Source organism: Falco cherrug, chromosome 4 (assembly GCF_023634085.1).
Source record: "Falco cherrug isolate bFalChe1 chromosome 4, bFalChe1.pri, whole genome shotgun sequence".
NCBI lineage: Eukaryota > Metazoa > Chordata > Aves > Falconiformes > Falconidae > Falco > Falco cherrug.
Window position 1 is genome coordinate 70089622 of NC_073700.1, and position 18978 is coordinate 70108599.

The 18978-nt window shown below is 41.6% G+C and overlaps 1 protein-coding gene across 1 annotated transcript in view; it reads right to left on the reverse strand.

Moving 5' to 3' along the window:
• KIAA1217 (KIAA1217 ortholog) overlaps nt 1-7114 on the reverse strand; it is a 366098-nt gene extending 358984 nt beyond the window's left edge. The window contains exon 1 of the mRNA XM_055708257.1: nt 6896-7114. The gene's annotated coding sequence lies outside the window, so the exon portion shown is untranslated. The remainder of the gene's footprint in view (nt 1-6895) is intronic.
• Nucleotides 7115-18978: the final 11864 nt, after the last annotated feature.

Here is an 18978-nt window from a genome sequence, read left to right on the forward strand (position 1 = left end):
AAACACAGATTAGCAAAAACTGATTCAATTAATAAGACTTTGTGGTTTACCATTTTTAAAGTTCCAGAATATTCTTTATTACTGGGAGGAGGCAATGCAAATAATTCTGAAAGGGCTATCAGCTAGATACTGCGGTTCTCCAACATGATTTCTGAAGCAAGATGCTTGAAAAGCAATTTATGTATAAAATACAGTCTTCATCCAACTTTTGCCTAACCCTAAAATAAAATAATGAACTGTTTCTACTGGAAACCAACCAGATGATAGACCACAACTCTTTTCTTTTTAAGAACAGAAAAAGATTTGTGTTTGCAAAAAGTCACAAAACTATGAGCTAGATTTTATGATAAACATTAACTTTGCTAAATAAAAAAAAAACCCAACCCCCCAAAAAAAAAAAGAAGAGAGAGAGACACTGCATTCACTTGAAGTCCCATATTAGGGAAACAAAGTTGCCTTTTTATGGCTATCTAGTACATACTAGCTGAATTTCAATAATCAATTGTAATTCAGCACCATATCATCTATTTATATCCGCTGTTCTCAGCCAACTGCAGATTACTACATGCTCTTGAAAAGTTTGGCCATGATATCAGCATAGTTGGCAAATGCAAGCTGGCAAGCTTTTAGCCAATTAAAGCCTTTATAATGACTATGCCACCACATATGAGACTGCTAGAAACAGGACTGGATGGAGTACAAAAATCTTACAGTTATACTTATAATACACAACTCCTTCACATTTATTTCCAATTCTGCTTCGCTGATATTGCGGTAGCATACTACAACTATCCCATCAGTCTCAGAACTGAAGATGTCTAAGTATTAGCTCCATATTCCAATTATGTTAAAAGGGAATTATCCATACTAAAATGTGGTTTATTAGAATAAATGTTACAATGGAAAGCATTTCCGTGCTAAATGCATAATAAGTGTTCAGCCAAAGTACTAATTGCATACTCTATGACTAAATGACAAACACGTATAATCCATCCTTAAGGATTTAAAAATTAAGACAAATAATTCCACAAAACTTTTTCCAGCAAACACTTCCAAGTAACCTCCATACAAAGTCATAGCAATAAAAGATAGAAGATATTTCCTAAGCACATAATTTAGACCTCTTGCCAAACAGAATGCAGTTTCCAAGGTAGGACTCATCATTACTAAAGCAATGCGCAGTTTTAACTGTCTTACCGTCCATGTTCTGTTCTATGTGACCCCAGGAGAACCCTGTAGCTTTCCCCCATTGGCATCCCAATATCCAACAACATAATGCTGAACTCTGACATGCTTGTAGAGCATCTTCTATTATTCTATTTTATGCAATACTGCAAGAAAAAGTTGGTTTAAACAGGAACTAGTAAGCCAATTGTAAGAAAAAGTTAATACTGCTACATTTCACTTTTAAGAACCTTCCTAGGTTGAAAGCTATGCACAATTAGTAAATGTCTAATTATAAGCAGTCATGCATATGATGATGTACGTTACACCCTAGTTATGCAGCAAGACTGGATTTATGCAATATAGTTTCAGTGAATTCTAAGGAAAGTAAAGAGTAATGTTGCAATGTTAGTCATGCAGTGACACATTTCACAACCTGTAACATTTTTTTTAAATTCTAAGAACACATCACAAACTGCAAATTAATAAATAAATACATATTGTGTTTGCTCCCCAGAAAATCTCCTGTGAGACTTGGGACTCCAGCTAGGGAGAGGTCTGTTTGAACTGCATATCCAAATGTGGGAACAGCAAGATGAAGCACACACCAGCGTGAGCTGGGTGAGCCCTAGCATCACACGTATGTATGTTGGGACACATGTTGTCCATAACTCCTAAATCTGACAAGACTAAATTGCGTTCTTCCAGAGTTAAGGGGTCCTTTAGCCAGTAGTGCAAGCAGGGCTTCCTGCTCCATCCTTACGAAGGAAACGAGCATGAGCACAAGAAACACTGAAATCCTCCTTTGGGATACAGATCATGAGAGACTGAATGAAAGGGAAGCACCAGGTAGGCAAGCTGAAGAGTAAAATGCCAACTCTTGTGAGTCTGAGCAGCACCACAAGTTTTTTGTTGTGGTGGGTTTTGTTAGTTTAAATTTCATCCTTCATAATATTCATCCCCAGTCACAAAAGTTGTAAGGACTCCACTACAATTCCACATCAAAGAAACTCATATCTTTTTTAGCAGTACTGACTGAGCATTGGCACAAGGTGCCCAGAGAGCCTCTGGAGTCTCCATCCTTGGAGATGTTCAGAAGCCACCTGGACAACCAGCTCCAGGTGATCCTGCTTGAACAGGGAGGCCGAACAAGATTACCTCCAGAGATGCCTGCCAACCTCAACCATCCCATGGTGCTCTCAACCAAATCCCTACTGACTTGCACATAGGCACCATTTCACATCTCACCATGCTCTAAAAAGGGACATAGAAAAGTAACAGCTTCCCCTGCACCTCATAAGATCTACAAACTGATTTTAGCCTCTACTGCATAAAAAGAAAAAAGGCAACATACAAATTGCACTTCAGAAAGAGGCAGTTTGGGGCCTGAAGTAAAAAGATGCAGAATGCTACCAGGAAGAAGGAAGAGATAACAAGGAAAGGAGCTATACAGTAACAAATACAAAAGCTACACTGTACTAAAAAACCACCCAGGGTCCACAAGATTTTACAGACTTACCATTAAACTGCACAAACTCAAACACCGTATCAAGTGATTTGGAGATACTCCAATGAATCAGACAAGGGTTTCCTGAGAGGTTTCCAATGGGAGCTAAAAGAGGGTTTGTTCCACTTCCCCCACCCAAGGAAACTGGAACAAAAGAGCTAACAACTGATCATTTTAATATCCTCTTAATCAAAAAAACATGAACTTTACCATCCATCAAGGGATATTTCTGGAGGGAGCACTGCACTGCCCCAATCCATTCTGTCCCTGCCACAGAACCTGTTACTGTTCCTGGCATGACCCATCACCCTGGCACAAATAACATTACTACGCCAAGATCCAGCAGCATACCTCAGCGTTAGCAACAAATACCTCAGTGTTTTTCTTGATTTTTATGTACATGTTTATAGTTACTTCATTTCATGCTGGCTTGGAAAACTATCATCCCATTATTTAATGAACTCTGAGGCATTCAAGAATATAGCCAATTCCAGCTTCTATTAGACGAAAAATGGAAGAAACACTATTATTCAACTGTGTCAAGAAAAAAAAAATAGGAGCAGTCTTGCATATATAAACCATGTATACAAGTTCCCAGACATCTTTAATGAATCCAAATCTACAAATACAAATCTAGAGAGACTTACAGATAAACTTCATGTCAAGCATTATGTGCACGTCTTCACTGGATCAAGACCAAGGACCTCATTTCTTTCAGTCAGGAGGATTTAGATGTTTGGTATGACAGAAGAAAATCCCTTTGCACCACTGCACAACACATTCAAGGAAAAGCAATTTATTTTTTGCAGAATTAAAGAATCAGCAATGCCTAGTTGAAAAGCACTGTTTTGGAAGAGGTCCAAAGGCCCAAGTAATTGCAATGGACTGGAAAGACCTTCACCCCAGGTCAGCAATTTGCATTCCAGCCAGGCTATTTATGAGGGAAAGCAGTTACCATCAACCATCCTTCGAATGCGCAAGTTGCCAGTTTTGGTACCATTGCTGGGGTGCAAACACGTACAGGTATCATGACAAACCAGTCACATGGACCGCTTGAGCAGAAAAGCCCAGTACTGAGGTAGTACACAAAACTGATTAATCAGTTATCAGAAGCGGACTAAGATAACTAGCTGGGTCTGCAATACAGTTCCTCTCTACAGGCTTGAGATTCTGCCTACCACAACAGTGCCAAACACAGATTCAGCACAAGGAGTGGTAAGTAAAAATAACCTTTCATCCTCCATCAGATTGTTAACTCATTACAACTGGATGTAAGTGACGGATCAAATAGAAAAAGAAAGTCCACATTCTACCTCTTTCCCTGTCAGCTAACATTAGTTCCACCCCACTTTCCCAGCTTTCTTCATTTCCCTCCCTTTCAGCTTGCTTTGTGTCCTCTGCTTCTTGCTTCAGTGTTGTCCTTTTTCTTAGTCCCATATTTGCCACCTATAGTCTACTTTCTCCTCATTTTCTTCACTGCTTCTAACTTCTATCAGTCCTCTGCAAACAGTAACTGATTAATCAACATAAGACTTGCTTATTTTTATAATTGTTATCTTTAAGATTTCTGTATCTACAAAACAACCTTTAAGTACCTAGGTTCTCAGTACATGCATAAATTTTTCCGGATGTATATAAAAATCCTAAGTGTAATAGGGATGCAATAGGATAACCAAAAAAGTGAAATTTCAACCATGGCTGAGAGAACAGGAACTAGAACTAAACATCTCATTTTCAACTCTGAGTGAAAGACAAGCTTCAAAATCATTAACTGTCTCCCTTTGCTTACAGCAAGAGGTCACAGTAAATGTCAAACACAAGAGAGCTGTTCAATTAAGGGCAACCTTACAAAATCCAAACTATTACCAACAGCAGCCTAGACGTCATCTGCGCCCCAACAAAACCACTGCCCAGACAGCAGCTATTACACAAGACTCCACACTAGAGAGCTGCCAAGCTTTAACCTTCAGCGTAGAGGAATGAATTTATTCTCCCAAGAAATAATTCTGCCATACCAGAGCACTGGCTTCCTTAGGAATATGTCAGAAAAAAGGCAAGCTAACATTTCCCACCTCTTCCTATAGCCGAAGCCCAAAGCTACATGTATGGAGTAACAGCACAGTTATACGAGTTAAATAACAGTAATTTATCACAAAGCAATAAACAGGAGATTGCAATTTCAAATAGCATAAGCGGGTAGGCAGCAAGTTAGCTATTCAGAACATCTATCTGTTCAAAAAAAAAAGCCAAAAACAAACAAAAACAAACAAAAAACCCACACAAAACCCATGATGAATAGGAATACAAAGGCAGTGCTTCTACAGAGGAGGGGGGAAGCATATTCCAGGGGAAAAAAAAAATAACTAAATGCAGTAGTTTTATTGTTGTACATTGAATGCTTCAGAAAACACAGCCGGTCTAAACTATAACAAATTGTCAAAACAGTAGTTCATCTGCCATACAGGAAAAAACAGTATAGTTCCAGGCACAGAAGCATTAAAAATACTAAGTACTAAACCTCTAATTTTGCAGTGATCTGTGGATAAAGGTTCTCTAAAACCCGCAGGCCTGAACTATGACATTGTATAAAAATCTTTGGGCCTGTGCACATCAGTCAGAGCTCCAGGTACACACAGTACGAAGTCAGAGGAAGTTTCTGGCTGCAGAAAGAGTTGTGCACTATCAACGCTGCACCCTGGACACCGTACATACAGCAAGACCAGCTAAGTGCACAGAACTTCCCACATGCATTAGTTTGGGTGCTTTCAAAGGAATTCAAGATTAGGTTTTATTTCTTGGTAAACATACAGTTAAGAAAGCAAGCCCTGGTTATATATAGTCAGAGACCTTCTAGCTTGGTCACTGTGTAAAAACATCATTGTTAGGTGATACAGACTTCTACGCACTGCATACTCGCTGCGCTTTGCTTCACACAGTTCACAAGGTCAGAAGAAAAAAATAAATTGGTTTTGATTTTCCTCTAACTTGCAGAAAGTCAGTTTACTAAAAGTCTACAAAATTACATCTTAATATTTGATATTAGGCACTGCTTTGTCTAATAGCCTAACTATGCTTTTACAATAAGAAAAAGCTACTGTCCATGCAGCCTGAGTAACCCAAGACACGCAAACAGTCTGCGGGTGATTTCCCTGGGCAGTACGTAACGCTCATCTGCAGAGCTCCACACAAGTATTTTGAACGTATCAGGAGAGAAAAAGAACAAGAAATGAAAGCAAATTAAGAATGACTGACTTTAAACCGCAGCGCACACAAAAAAAGAAAAAAAAAAGACAAAAAAACACCCAGCCAACCACCACTAAAGATGACATTTAAATGTTCTGAGAAATTTACATCCCCATGCTCACCAATGCAGGGGCTGAACTTTGCCAAACACCAACAAGCCAAATTCTGCTATTCTGGAAGTTAACAATAGTTTTGCTTTAACTCCAGAAGCAGCAGCAGAAGTTGGCCCTCAGCTGACAGCACATCATACCTCAGGGCAAACACACGGAAGAAAAAAAAAAAAAAAAAAGACACACACAAAACATCCCACTGAGCATCTTCCACCCTCACGGGTCCCTGCGAGCAGGGCAGGGGGTCCAGGCTTCGGGACCCTGCACCTGAGGTCCCTGGGGAGCTACGCTTTCGGCCGCAGGGCTCAAACGGCAGGTTCTTAAGGGCTGGGGGGGTGGCGGGGGGGTGCTGTTCCCCTCCAAAGAGCACAGTAATTCTGTTGCGGAAAGCTTCTGACTACAGTCAACGCACACAATATCCACGCCCCCTCCCCTTCATATTTCTGGAGGAAAAGTAATTTTTGTGGTACTCCATGCCTACCAATAAGTAACTTCTAAGTTTGACATACGTGTAAGTTTACTCACAAGCGGAAGACAAGCAGAGGCACGCACGGGGCCGGCCAGCCCAGCCAAGCGATGCGGCGCGGGCGAACCAGCCCGGCCCGCCGCGCTCCCCGCCGCGCTCCCCGCCGCGCTCCCCGCCGCGCTCCCCGCCGCGCTCCCCGCCGCGCTCCCCGCCGCGCTCCCCGCCGCGGCCGCGCCGCCCGGCCCGTCGCCTCCCCAACTTCGCTGGCGGCCCGGGCAGCGCCGTCGGGAGGGGGGCGCAGCCCCACGGGCCCGGCCCCCGCCCTGCTCAGCCCCACCTGCCCACGGCGCAGCCGCCCCAAGGTCACCCCCCCCCCCGGGAAGGCAAACTTCGGGTGCCACTCACTTGCGCGGAGCGCTGCGCAGCGCCGGGGTGCAGCCGCCGCCGAGAGCCGGGGGCGGCGCGGAGCCTCCGCGGGCTGCGGCGCGCAGGGCGGGCTGCACGCTTCCTCCGCCGCCGCCGCCTCCCTCTGCCCGACGACTTTCAGTTCACCTGCAGGCAGCCCGGCTGCGGCGGGGCGGGCGGCTCCGCAGCTCTCCGCGGGACTGCAGTCACTGCGGCAGCGCCCTCCCCGCCCCACGGGGGGAGCCGGGCCGGCGGGGCGGGCCCCGCCGCGCAGCCCAGCGGCCGCTCGTCCCGGCGGGGGACGGGGCGAGCCCTACCCGGGGCGGGAAGGCAGGACCTCTGGGGTGCCCAGGGCTGTCCCACGCCCCTCCGCGAGTGCGGAGGCAGCGCGCACCCCTCCGGGGACCCTTTCCCCGAGGCGGCTGCTTGCCTGCAGCTGCTGGGTGGGGATTGCCCCCGTGCTGTCAATCACCTCCCCGGTGAGGGGCTATAAATATTTATTAGGCATCCTAATAGCCGCATCAAGCTGAGCACTTTATTCGTGTCGCTCCTGTGACACAGACCTCCAAACCAGCCCTACACGTGCTGCATTTTACCTCGCGCACGCAGTGCCCGGGTGGCTCCGCAGCGGGAGGGGTCCCCGGCCAGCGGCTCGCCCCAGGGCAGCGGCCCGGCACCCCCGAAACCTTCCTCCTATCTAAGGGCACCCGAGTGTCTGCTGGCTTGAGTGGTTTCCATCGGAGTACATCCATCAGCGGGGAGGTGACCATCATCTTCTGTGGCAGCATTGCATTAGTAGACCTGTTTGGACAAACTGGGCTTTTATGCTCCAGTTGAGCTGTGAAAAAGATCATGAGCAAAAATCCGAACATGCACAGAGCCCTGAAATAAGAAGCTAATCTTGGATGCAGTTAACTCTGTCACCCATCTAGAAAATGAGGATAAGAAATGATAGAAACTTTCTACAACTGCATACATGTTTAAAAAAAACCCAAAAACATCAGGGTCTCTCAAGCATAAAAAATGTGTACAAATGAAATACACTAGATTAATCTTGTTGTTTTTCCCCCTTACAAAAATGACTCGATGCTGAGTGGCATAGCACCACATTGAGAGGAGCTCCCCAAGCTTGCAATACCTCCTGCAACAGCTGCCATCTTTGTAAACCTTGCTTATCTGAGAAATTTTAGTAAGAGCAAGAAAGTTCAAAACAGGCAGCATTTAGAAACCCCGATTACAAAGGCACGAGGTTGCCTTGGTTTATTTTGATAGAGGATGGTGGTTTTATTTTGCAGTTGATCTTCGAAATGGAATCAGCTGATAACATGGTTTTGGTTTCTGCTTTTCTGCATCTCCTGCTCCCAACAAGCACACACTTCTGTCTGGGAAGCGGACAGTCTGAGCCTGACCTCTCTGTCATGAAGCATGTAGCTTGTCTGCATAGCATGCTGGGGGGGAAATGGCCTCTATGAAGCTGAACAATACCACTTAGACATGAGCTAGAGCTGCAACATCATTAATGTATAGTCTTCCAAACTTCATGCTTGCTAATGTAAGTAAATAACTAATTGGCATTTTGCCCATCTCATGAGATTTTGGAGTAGATGCTTTAGAAGGAAATCTTATTACCAGGACTTTGTCTTTGCTAAGTATGATAGGCTGCACTTCTGCTGATGATGAGTATTTGTATTTGTACCGTAGCAATGCATAGGGGCTGCAGGTGAACTGAGACTCAGTTGGGCTTTCCGCTGGACATACACAGAGAGAGAGAATGCCTGTCTAGGAGATTTGCAGTCCAGACTAAGCAGGTAAGACAGGCAAGAGATGGCAGGGGAAACAGAAGTATAGAAAGGTGAAATAATTTGCCCAAGACCATGAAATAGGTCTAACAGCTCTGGCTGCAGAGCCAGTGTCTCTGATTCAGCAGCCCATACAACAGCTCCAGCAATGCCAAGCATTGCCTTAAATGATGAACTGATCACAGTCCTGAAAATCAAACGCACAAACTGTGTTTTTAGTAAGACTGTTTGTCGTTACGGTGCATGAATCTATCGAGGTTTTGTGCTTCTCCTCAACAGCACTAAGCACTAGCAGCAAAAGATACTCATTACAATTTCCTGTTGGTGTCCTGAAGTCAGGCTATTTTGATGGAGTTTTGCTTTTGCTAACACTGCCCATTTCTTGCTAAACCACAAAATTAATGCATTCAGATTGGGTTTCCCAAGCATTAGCACAAATTATTGCCCCTCCGCTGAAGATACTTGTGAAAGGAATAATTTTTGAATGGCATTTGGCTTTACATGCCAGAAATAAAAGTACCTTTATGCCCTATATGCCCTTATGTAAAATACAGTACCTACAATAACGGTACTTTAGTTCGTGATCATAATATTAACTACATTTTGCCAGCTTTGAATTTGTCACTTGAAGTAATCTTAAGGACTTGTTTATTACCATTACTTGTAATGCCTCTTGGGCTATAGGTTCCTACAGTAGAGTGTGCTTTTATACAGCTAACAAAACAGTGATTAGTCCAAACTGGGGAGGCTTTAAAGGAAACTTCTGTAATGGATGCAATCATAATATTAACAGTATCATTATAATAAACCAGGAAATAAAAATGCCTTTGCATTTAGCGATGTTTCAGATGTTTTCATTCAAAAATAGCTGAAATGATCTACTGCAGCATTTTCAAAGGAAGCTATTCAGTCCAGCTGAGACCAAATCTCTGTCATTTCTTTCCAAAAAGGAAAGAAGGAAGCTGCGAGGGGCTGAAAGGGAGCTGCTGCCCTGCAAGCACCCATCTATACACTGCCACGTGCTGCAGGAAGAGATGCTGCTGTGGAGGTACTGCTTCACAGCACCCACAGAGGTCCTGGGTGATTTCTGCTCTCACTGACACCCGCAGAGTGTCTCCTGCTGTCTCACAGGATGCTCCCCGAGCCTTGACGAGTGGGAGGACTGCAGGTCCCAGTCTTACACAGTGATCTGTACAGGGAAAATTATTTCATCTTCCAGGAAAATCCCAGTGATGTCCATAAGATTTAGTACAGGACCAAGGCACCCTGTCTGTTGGCCTAACAAGCACATTACAGCCCGCAGCCTTGTAAACATGTACTTGCGACAATATTTTTTACACTGGTGGAAACTGCACTGAAGAAATCCTTGTCTGGGTTAATTAACCTTGCCTGGTTAATTCAAACCCATTATTGATCAACTTAAGATGATCTTAAGAAAGTATATGCCTGGTCTTCACTGAATTCTTGTGAAGTAATACCTTACATGAAAATACTGCATTTCCACCTGTTGACAAGCACTAATTTTTCATGTACTTCTGCTGAAGTAAACATATTTTTTCCTGCAGGCAGAATAAGGGTCTTGGAGATGCTAAAAGCACCCTATTCAGTATTCCCTGTTCAGTGGGATTTTTCAAAAGGAATCCCTTTTCAACATTGTCTTCATGTAAAGTTATTTATTTGATATCTGGTGGCTGTTAATATACAGCTTCTGTAATGGTTACAACCAGCAAGGCACTGATACACCTGTATTCACAAGTGGAAAGCAGTAAGCAAACTGTTGAATCAGCTGGAGATACTCCATACTAAGACAAAGATTTACTTTTTAAAAAATAATTGGTATTGCGATAGTGTTCTTGTGAGAGTGTGTTGTGCTTCACTAAGTATCCCATTTACAAGAAAGTTCTCATTCCAAATCGCACCATGAGAAATGAAGGGTGTTTTTGTAGATGTTATATCCATAAAACTTCTGCGTTCACTGATTTTATTGCTCTATTGTCTTCCTGAGACAAACATGAGGTTGCTTTAAGTTACCATTACCTCTAAAACTGTTCAGCCTGAACACAACATGCCTAAATAATCCCTCTTGTCTTCCAAGAGTCTCTTCCGAGATGGGGAGTATTAAAAAACCAAACCAAAACAAAAATCTTCCCCGAAGTTTTATCCCGTAACAAAAGGGAAGAAAAGTCTGGCACAATATTTTCATTCTTTCTTGCATCTGTGCCCCACCTTCTGTTCTTCTACAAAGGAATAGCTGACTTACGTGAACGGCGACCAAGTACATTTGCTTGATTTCTAGGTCTGTGCAGTGACGTTCATGCTGGGAGAAGAAGCATTTCAAGATACCTGAATTGATTAAATATAGGATTGTGCTGCTGCAGAATTACTTAGGGACGGCAGAGTTCCCAGAAAACACCATTCACGGCAACACAGAGCTACTGCAACAGAACCAAATCCCCAGGGAGGCTGCGAACTTGCAGTTTGGCTTCTGAGCCAAATTCATCCCCCTTGCAGCACAACCTGGCATCCACATCAATGAGGATTTAATTTGATCTTTTACATTTTCCATGGTTATAGCATGCACTTATTTTCATTTATTTCTTATGGACTGATCTTTAGACTTTATTTATATTTTTCTGGATTTAATTCAGGGAGCTCTGCAGAAAAAACGTCCTTCATAACTTTCTGCATTTAGAAAGAAAGGAATACCGCAAGACACTGTCTCATCCTGGCAACATTCTCACCGGTCTTGGAGCACATAATTCTTCTTGAAACTACAAGCAGCAGGGGAAAAAAGAGTTTTTTAGACAAATTAAGAAAATAAACACAAAACACTTCTGTTTATCAAAGACTATCGCAGGGTTTTGTAAGAGAATGTAGCAGAGCACTCAGCCAATTTCAATGATGTTTTAAACAGGAGAGAGGTCTCAAAAATAATCAAATTCCTATGCAAATCAACTCCTTGAGTGTTCACACCCAGGACAAGACAGGTGGGATCCAGCAAACTTGTCTCCAGTGCTGCAGCGTTTCCCATGGTAGCTTTTCCCTGAGTTATGAGGTGTCCTGGAACACTGTCACTTCCCAGGGCAGCTATGTGAACTGCTGGAAAACACAAAGTCAAGTCTGTGGCAAGTGCCCAGGTCTGGGTTTGTAAGCAAAGGGTTCTACATGTCAGCTGAGAGTCCAGGCTGGGGGGCCAGGGGAGGATCACCAGCTCTAGTGCCATTATCATCAATATCTCCAATGTGGGTGTTTGCCACAGACTCGTGGTTTGCCCCTGTGAACCTAATTTCAGATATGCATTTGTCTCTGCTTCTGCTGGGAAAAGCCCCTAAGTATTTCGTTTCAACACCAAGTGGGCTTTTTGGATCCCTCGAAGAACTGAAACTTCTTTTTGCCTTCCCCCACCCCAAGTATTCTTTTGGTTTTGCTTTAGCCAAAAGAGAACAAACTGACGACCCTACCCACGTTGGCACTGAAGTGGGGCAAGGCCACTTTCTGCCCTTGATCACAATTCAGTTTCATTCACTACACGGTTTAATTTACTTGCATGTTTTCTATGCATTGCTGAAGAAGAAAAAGAGGCTTCTGATGCTTCATGACCTTGGAATCTTCTGGTTTTGAATAAAATATATTGAATAATATATTAGAAAATAAAAGCTCTTATAAAAATGACCTTTTAGCTTGAACTCTGTACTGGACTTTGCCCACTGAAATTACATTAAAATGCTGAAAGTCATAACATTTCAATAAAATGGAAATTAACAATGACACATAGCGTTAACAGGAAGGCAAGCCAAATATCCTCAGCAGTCTTCCCAGCTAAGTCAGGCGTTCTGCTGCTGGCTTCAGTAGAAGTTCATGTGTAATTGAGAAGAATAATAAGGGGAATACATTGGACAATCAACTAAAATTTTTTGTAGGCTGTTGAAAGCTCCTAGTGGCCCATCTTCCTGGCAAAAGTCGGAAGATGGGGACAAATGATGTATCCTTGTTTTCACTAGCAACTGTTGGCCCGTAGACTTGTTAGGTGCTGCCGAAGCGTTGCCAGTCATGGTTTTGCAGCAGCAACAGACAAGGAACTGTTCTGCAGGTTAGGCAAGATGCCAGGCTGAAAGGAAAGGGTGCATGTACGCTTGGTTGACATGTCTGTCATTTATATACGTTTGGTTTACGTGTTTCTTGTTTATATACCTGTTGCCAAGGAAGGAAGAACAGCTAAAGACTCAATATAAAACAAGGTTATAGAGGACAATGCAAAAAAAGGAAACTCACCCGCTCCTCACTTCTACAATAGGGTTTAAGAAAAGTTCCAGAACTACCTAACATGTGAATCCGTACTTACATCGTCTGGTTTCCCTCTGGAAAGAGCCATGTCTTTTAGCCATGGGTTTTTAACCATAAGTGACTTTTGGTAGGAAGCTAAAATCACTTTTAACTGTTTTGGTTTTAATGGTTTGATTTTAGAGGTGCTGAGTAAATTTGTAGATGGTTCTTCACAAGCTTTGAAACCTAGTAGAGCCTGAGTTGTAATAATGACCCTACAGCGATCCTACAGGGATCTCACAGAGAATTATGCCTTTGGCAGGACTTCTGACTGGAAATAGAACAATTTCCTTGCAAACAGAAACTATGACAACCAGAAGTCTCCAGTCTGGAAGAGAGACAACTGGCAGGATATCACCAAAGTATTAAAATCATGGGCAATATGGAGATAGAAAATAAGAAATCTTTATTTGCTCTCCCTCATAATTCAAGATCTGTAGTTCACCAATTGAAATTATCCAGCTTCAAGTTTAAAATAAAGAGATGGAGGCACTCAGTAAGACAATGTCAGACAGCCTAAAATACAAATATTTTTAAAAATCAATTAGTTTTTACAACCAACATCCAAGGAGGGCTGTTGAATATAGCGCTGTGGGTGTAATGTTTGGCACAGAAGTCCCTAAACTGACAGGAATTGGTTACATTTTTGCTTATATTTACTTTCTTCATAGTTATCTGGCACTGGTAACCATTAGAGACAGTATGTGGAGTGGAGCGGGCCTTTGGTCTCATCCAATGTGATTGTTCTGACATTATGATCAGCACTTCCCATCAAAACAGAAGCACCTGTGATAAAATGCTAAAGCTGGTGGTGTCTTTTTTGACTTACAGACACATCAGGCATAAAATGATGGGTTTATAAATTTATTTCTAGATTTATAGAGTATTCTGTTTTATATTTCAAGTAACTGAGCTAATGCTCTGTGTAGCAAACATCTGAAGATGCAGAGCCATCACAGAAACATGAAATCATGGAACCAACACTTTGAGCTTCCAAAAAATATACTCCTGTAAAAGTGGCTAATGGTATGAGCTTAATTTTATATATTCTGTGATGAACTATTGATGAACATTTCAGAATAGTTTATGAATACTGACAATACCTGCTTGGTGTATAGGGATTGTTATTTCCAAAAGGCTAAAGAGAGAAATTAAGTATGTCAAGACTGCGTATGTGATTAGGAAATAAGTACTAAACCTATGTTTCTACATAATTCACACACAAAGCCAAGATGATATGCTTTCTTTTGAACGGTGACAGTGATGAAATGATTCAAAACTAAAAAAAAGAATGTAGATTAGACTTCCAAAACAAATAGTTACATGTTGAAGTAGCTCAGAAGGTTCTAAGCAGAAAATGTCTCTTAAATTGTGTTCACGCCTGGAGCTAAAGCGGAAACACTTCACAGGCAGGGCTTGCACTCCAATAACCATACTCTATTGTATTGGTCTGCGGTTTATACTGGTTCTTAGACTTTTTCATCCCCAGAAGTCAGTAAATGCAACATGTACTGTTGCCTGGAGAACTGCACTGGCATGTCTGGTCACCATCCCTGCCCAACAACATACCATTTGAAATCAGAAGGCAGCCAACAAACCAGTTGTAAACTTGCAGCAAAGGCCATGTTTCCCACCATTTAGACTATCCACTCTAAAACTTACTGCACAATAAAAGTTGTATCAGGACCCAGATAAAACACTTCCTCCAGCTGAAAGCTGCAGCAGCACACTGTGATAGGGGGAACAAAAAGAAATCTTTCCCACCACCAGAAACTCCAGCAGTTTCATATGCCCAGGCTACCTTGCCATGGCTCCCATGTCACCTGGCAAATCAAATTATTTTGCCAAGACTTTAGCCATCTGGGATAGCCCCCCTGTGCACACAAGGTTTCATGGAAACGCTGCATACATGCCACGCTCTTTTTAAACTGTAGAGGTTATGAGGTTTCTCAAGGCAAACTGATGACACACAAGCTTTTTCCTGCTTTTTAATCCTCACCTTATTTATTTTGCCATTCAGCAATTGCCATGGATAAATAAATAATACTGTGACCTAGCTTTAAGCACCAACGATCTCAACCCTACTGAAATTATAATGATATCACCCGAGTGCTGGTACTATAGAAACTTTGTGCAGGCTTCTCAGAGGCAGCTAATGCAAACCCAAACTTTGGCCACAACACATTGTTTTACTTATTTATTTATTTTTACAGGAGAGCAGGCTAAGATGGAAAATGTAACAAGAAGATAAAGCCATTTGGAAAAGAGTAAACAGTGTTTTTAGAAAACAGGAAAGTGCTGTAACTCAGTGGTTTTAAGATGACTGACTGGTAATTTCAATATTCCATTAGCAAGAAGTTTGCGAAGGCATATTTTTCCTCTTAGGTCTGTAGAGTTATAAGAACATAGCAGAACTTTATGAAAGAATGCTGCACACAGGGAAATAAGAACAGCTAATGCAAAATATTGAATTAATATTTTATTACAGGCAAATGAGACTTTTTTTTAAATTATGCCATCCAGTCAAGCATCTTTCTCAGTCTGACAATATGGGCCGTCTTTCTTATACCTGTTGAAGGGGCTGACTTTAGCTGTATAGTCTTTGTTTTTAGATGTGAATATGTTGGCTGCCTAAAGGAAAAAACAAACTAATCTGAGGTCAAAGAAAAAATCAGCTAAGAAAGGATATGCGAAAACATTTTCTAAATTGTCTGCTTTACTTCAGGATTACAGACAGCCTGCACTATTTTGATTATGCTCAAGGACTTGAAAAGCATGAAGCAAAGAGTACAGTGTGCTGCACAAAATGAAGAGCAAAGGCACAGCAATTGCTCGTGTCCTCCAGGTGCAGGATGAAATTCACTGTTACGTGCATCAATCATCCTTTGCTGCAGGGCCTTCCAAGAGGTACTACATAGCTTAATACAAAGGAGAGAGACATAACTGTTTGTCTGCTTGTTTATGTTCTGTTGGCTTACAGAATATCTTGCAAAGGATAAAATTCACTGCACTGTCCCCTGTTTTGATTGCAAACTCACCTTGATGTTGTCTAGGGTAGCACTCTGTCGTTTAAAAATCTTTTCCAGACACAGACATATTCGTTGCTATACCGTGCATCGCAAATTCAGTCAAACATTCCTACGGGACTACTAAAAATCATGCAAATACTGCATTTCTTCAGAATTTTGTGACCTGCTAGATTACTTGGATGCTCTCAGTGACTTTTCCCCTAAAAATATATTTTCTACTGTTGAAGGAAGAAAAAAAATAACACAACAGGAGGTGATGTTCTTACAGAAAACCGAAAAAAACCCCTATCTGTCCGAATTCTATTGCTTATCCGCTACCTAGTCTGAGGAGAACTTCCACTAAGGAAAACATTTGTTCCAAGCACAGACTCAGGTCTGAGGTTGTTATTCACGTCATGGCTAAGCAGGACTTTCTCAGCAGGAACTTTTATAAATATGGACAGCTTTTGTTAAACATATGAGGCAGGTAAGAAACAGGAAAGCAATGGCTACATATAGGTGATAACTGCTGTTAAAACGATCTGTGCCTAATAGATATCGCTGATGTAAAAGCTTCAATACAAAAGCTGTAATTGCTACAGGCGATAGGATACCTTCAGTTCTTCATTACCATCATCACACATTTTGGTGGAAACTAAAGCCCTGGCCACCCTTGTATCATTGGGAAGCAGTGGACCCAGGAATGTTATTTCTTACTCTATGGGACACACAACAAAGTGAAATCCAACCTGAACTTTCCCCATCCCTGTGTGTGGGACAGCAACAGCAAAAACGAGAGGGAAAATGATCCTGTAGCTTAGGAGCGCTCAAATGGAGAAGTCCCAAAGTCCCTGCTGAGCAGTCTGTTTCAGCCAGACTTACCTGGGTCTCCATGTGATTCCCTCGCAGCTGCAAGGATGCCAAATGGCCTGCAGAAAGACTTATAGCTGCATATTCAATATTCAAAGGATTTTGCTTCCTTTCTCTGTACAGTAAGAGCAAAGCAACAATAAGAAATTGAAAAGTTGTACATCTCCACTGCATGCACTTCTGAAAATCAAAACCCATTTCTAAGTAACTTTTGTCCCAACATTACACATAGACAATGACAAACTCTTTACCATTGTAGACTATTTTGGGAAATTATACATACGTGAAAGCTTTGCTTTCATTTTAACTTGAAGACACATGTTGCTGTATTTTGCCAGGTTCCATCCCTTTTACTCACTTATTCTCTGTTGTTACTTGGTAACTTGTCTCTATTTAACCTTTATTGATATAGTATGGGCTTAGCTTTTCTCTGCTCTGTAGCTTAATATACCAGAACAACCAGGAAAAATAAATATGGCTTTACTCTACACTTCATGTCTTTTCAGCTTTCCTTATTAAGCCTCCATCTAATTTCTCCATTTATTATTATACCAATAGATTTATTCATATTTTAAAATACAGAATTTAAAGCTCTTACAGAAATTGTTTACCCAAAGTTTGGTTTAGGACATTATTCAGCAATATTTGGAGATGCTGGTTTTGGAACTTCAGTCTATAACATTAAAAATAAGGAATATTTATTCCAATCTAGAGTTCATTAAAAATGCACACGTTTTTGCTGAAATATTATTTTTTTATATATATAAATCAACAAAACGTGTTTATTGCTCTCTATAGAGGTGTCCAAATACTGGTTGTTCCGTTAGGGTAGTGAGGCCAATCATCATTTGACACCAGATCTTTTAGGCTCCTTTAAAGTACCTGAAACCCCATTTCTCATTTGGCTGCCTCTGGTTTTAATCCTGACAGTTTTTCCATGATACCAGCCATCATTACACACGTTGGTATTTTTCCTGCAGTGGGCAACGTCCCTAACGTGACAGATGAGCAGTTTATTTCACAGGTTTTGCAAAGCAACTTTCAGGCAGTAAAGCCTTGCTGACCCTGCTGACTTGGAACGTATTTGAGCCAATTACGTAAAAGCTGAGTGTCTTTGCCAACTCGGTTACCCATCTAGTTCTTTCTGTAATTAGATTATCCGATTTTATGCAGTTTCTGCACTGGCCACTTTAGGATTTGAGTTCACAGAGTGAAATTCAGGGATTTTCTTCTCTTTTCAGCCATATAAAAATGTTAATATCATGAAAATGTATCACACAAAGAGTAAAAAGATTTATACAAGGATAATGCTAAGATGAATACCACCCCTGAGATGTGCCGGTGTTTATTAATAATGCTTGTTTCAAGCACTGAGTATATTTTTGGGTGACATAAAGTGCATTAGCAGAAGTCTCCTGCTGTGCAGGGCAGCCTACGCCTGGAAGCCCATTGTCAGAGAAGGTGAAAAAATGGATCAGACTGGTTAGATAAGGCACCTCTCCACAGCCATCAGGAGACACACTAGTTCAGTGTTTCCAATTTATTTGCAGATTCTGTTTGCTTAGTCCATTATTTCCAATGTGGATTATCAATTTGACTGAATGTGTAGATAACAAAGCCTCATTTTTTGAAGTGCCAAGCACCCAAAGCGTTACTTGAAATCAATGGTTTATGGGAGTGTGCTTAGTACATTTGAAAATTAAGTCCAAAATTATTCGCAGATGTAAAACCAGCAACAAATAATGTTTGAGCGTGCTTCCAACAAAGCCAATGACTATAGTTTTATTGATGTTATTGGGTACGAATCAAGCTCCCTATCAGGAGTATAATCCAGCAATTTTCAAAAATAAACAATTTCCATCTCATTTAAAGATGCCCTGTATTACATTCTTATACCTTACCATGCAGTGCCTCTATCAAGGAGACTTCTTGAAATTTTCTATATTAACATTTGTGCGTGTAACCAAGCTGGTCCTGCTTATTTTTGCAAATAGATAACAAAGCTATATGTTTTTTAATAAGCATCAGCTGAATATTATTAGCATGTAGTGTTGTTGCTTTGAGATCCACTTTGCTGATACTA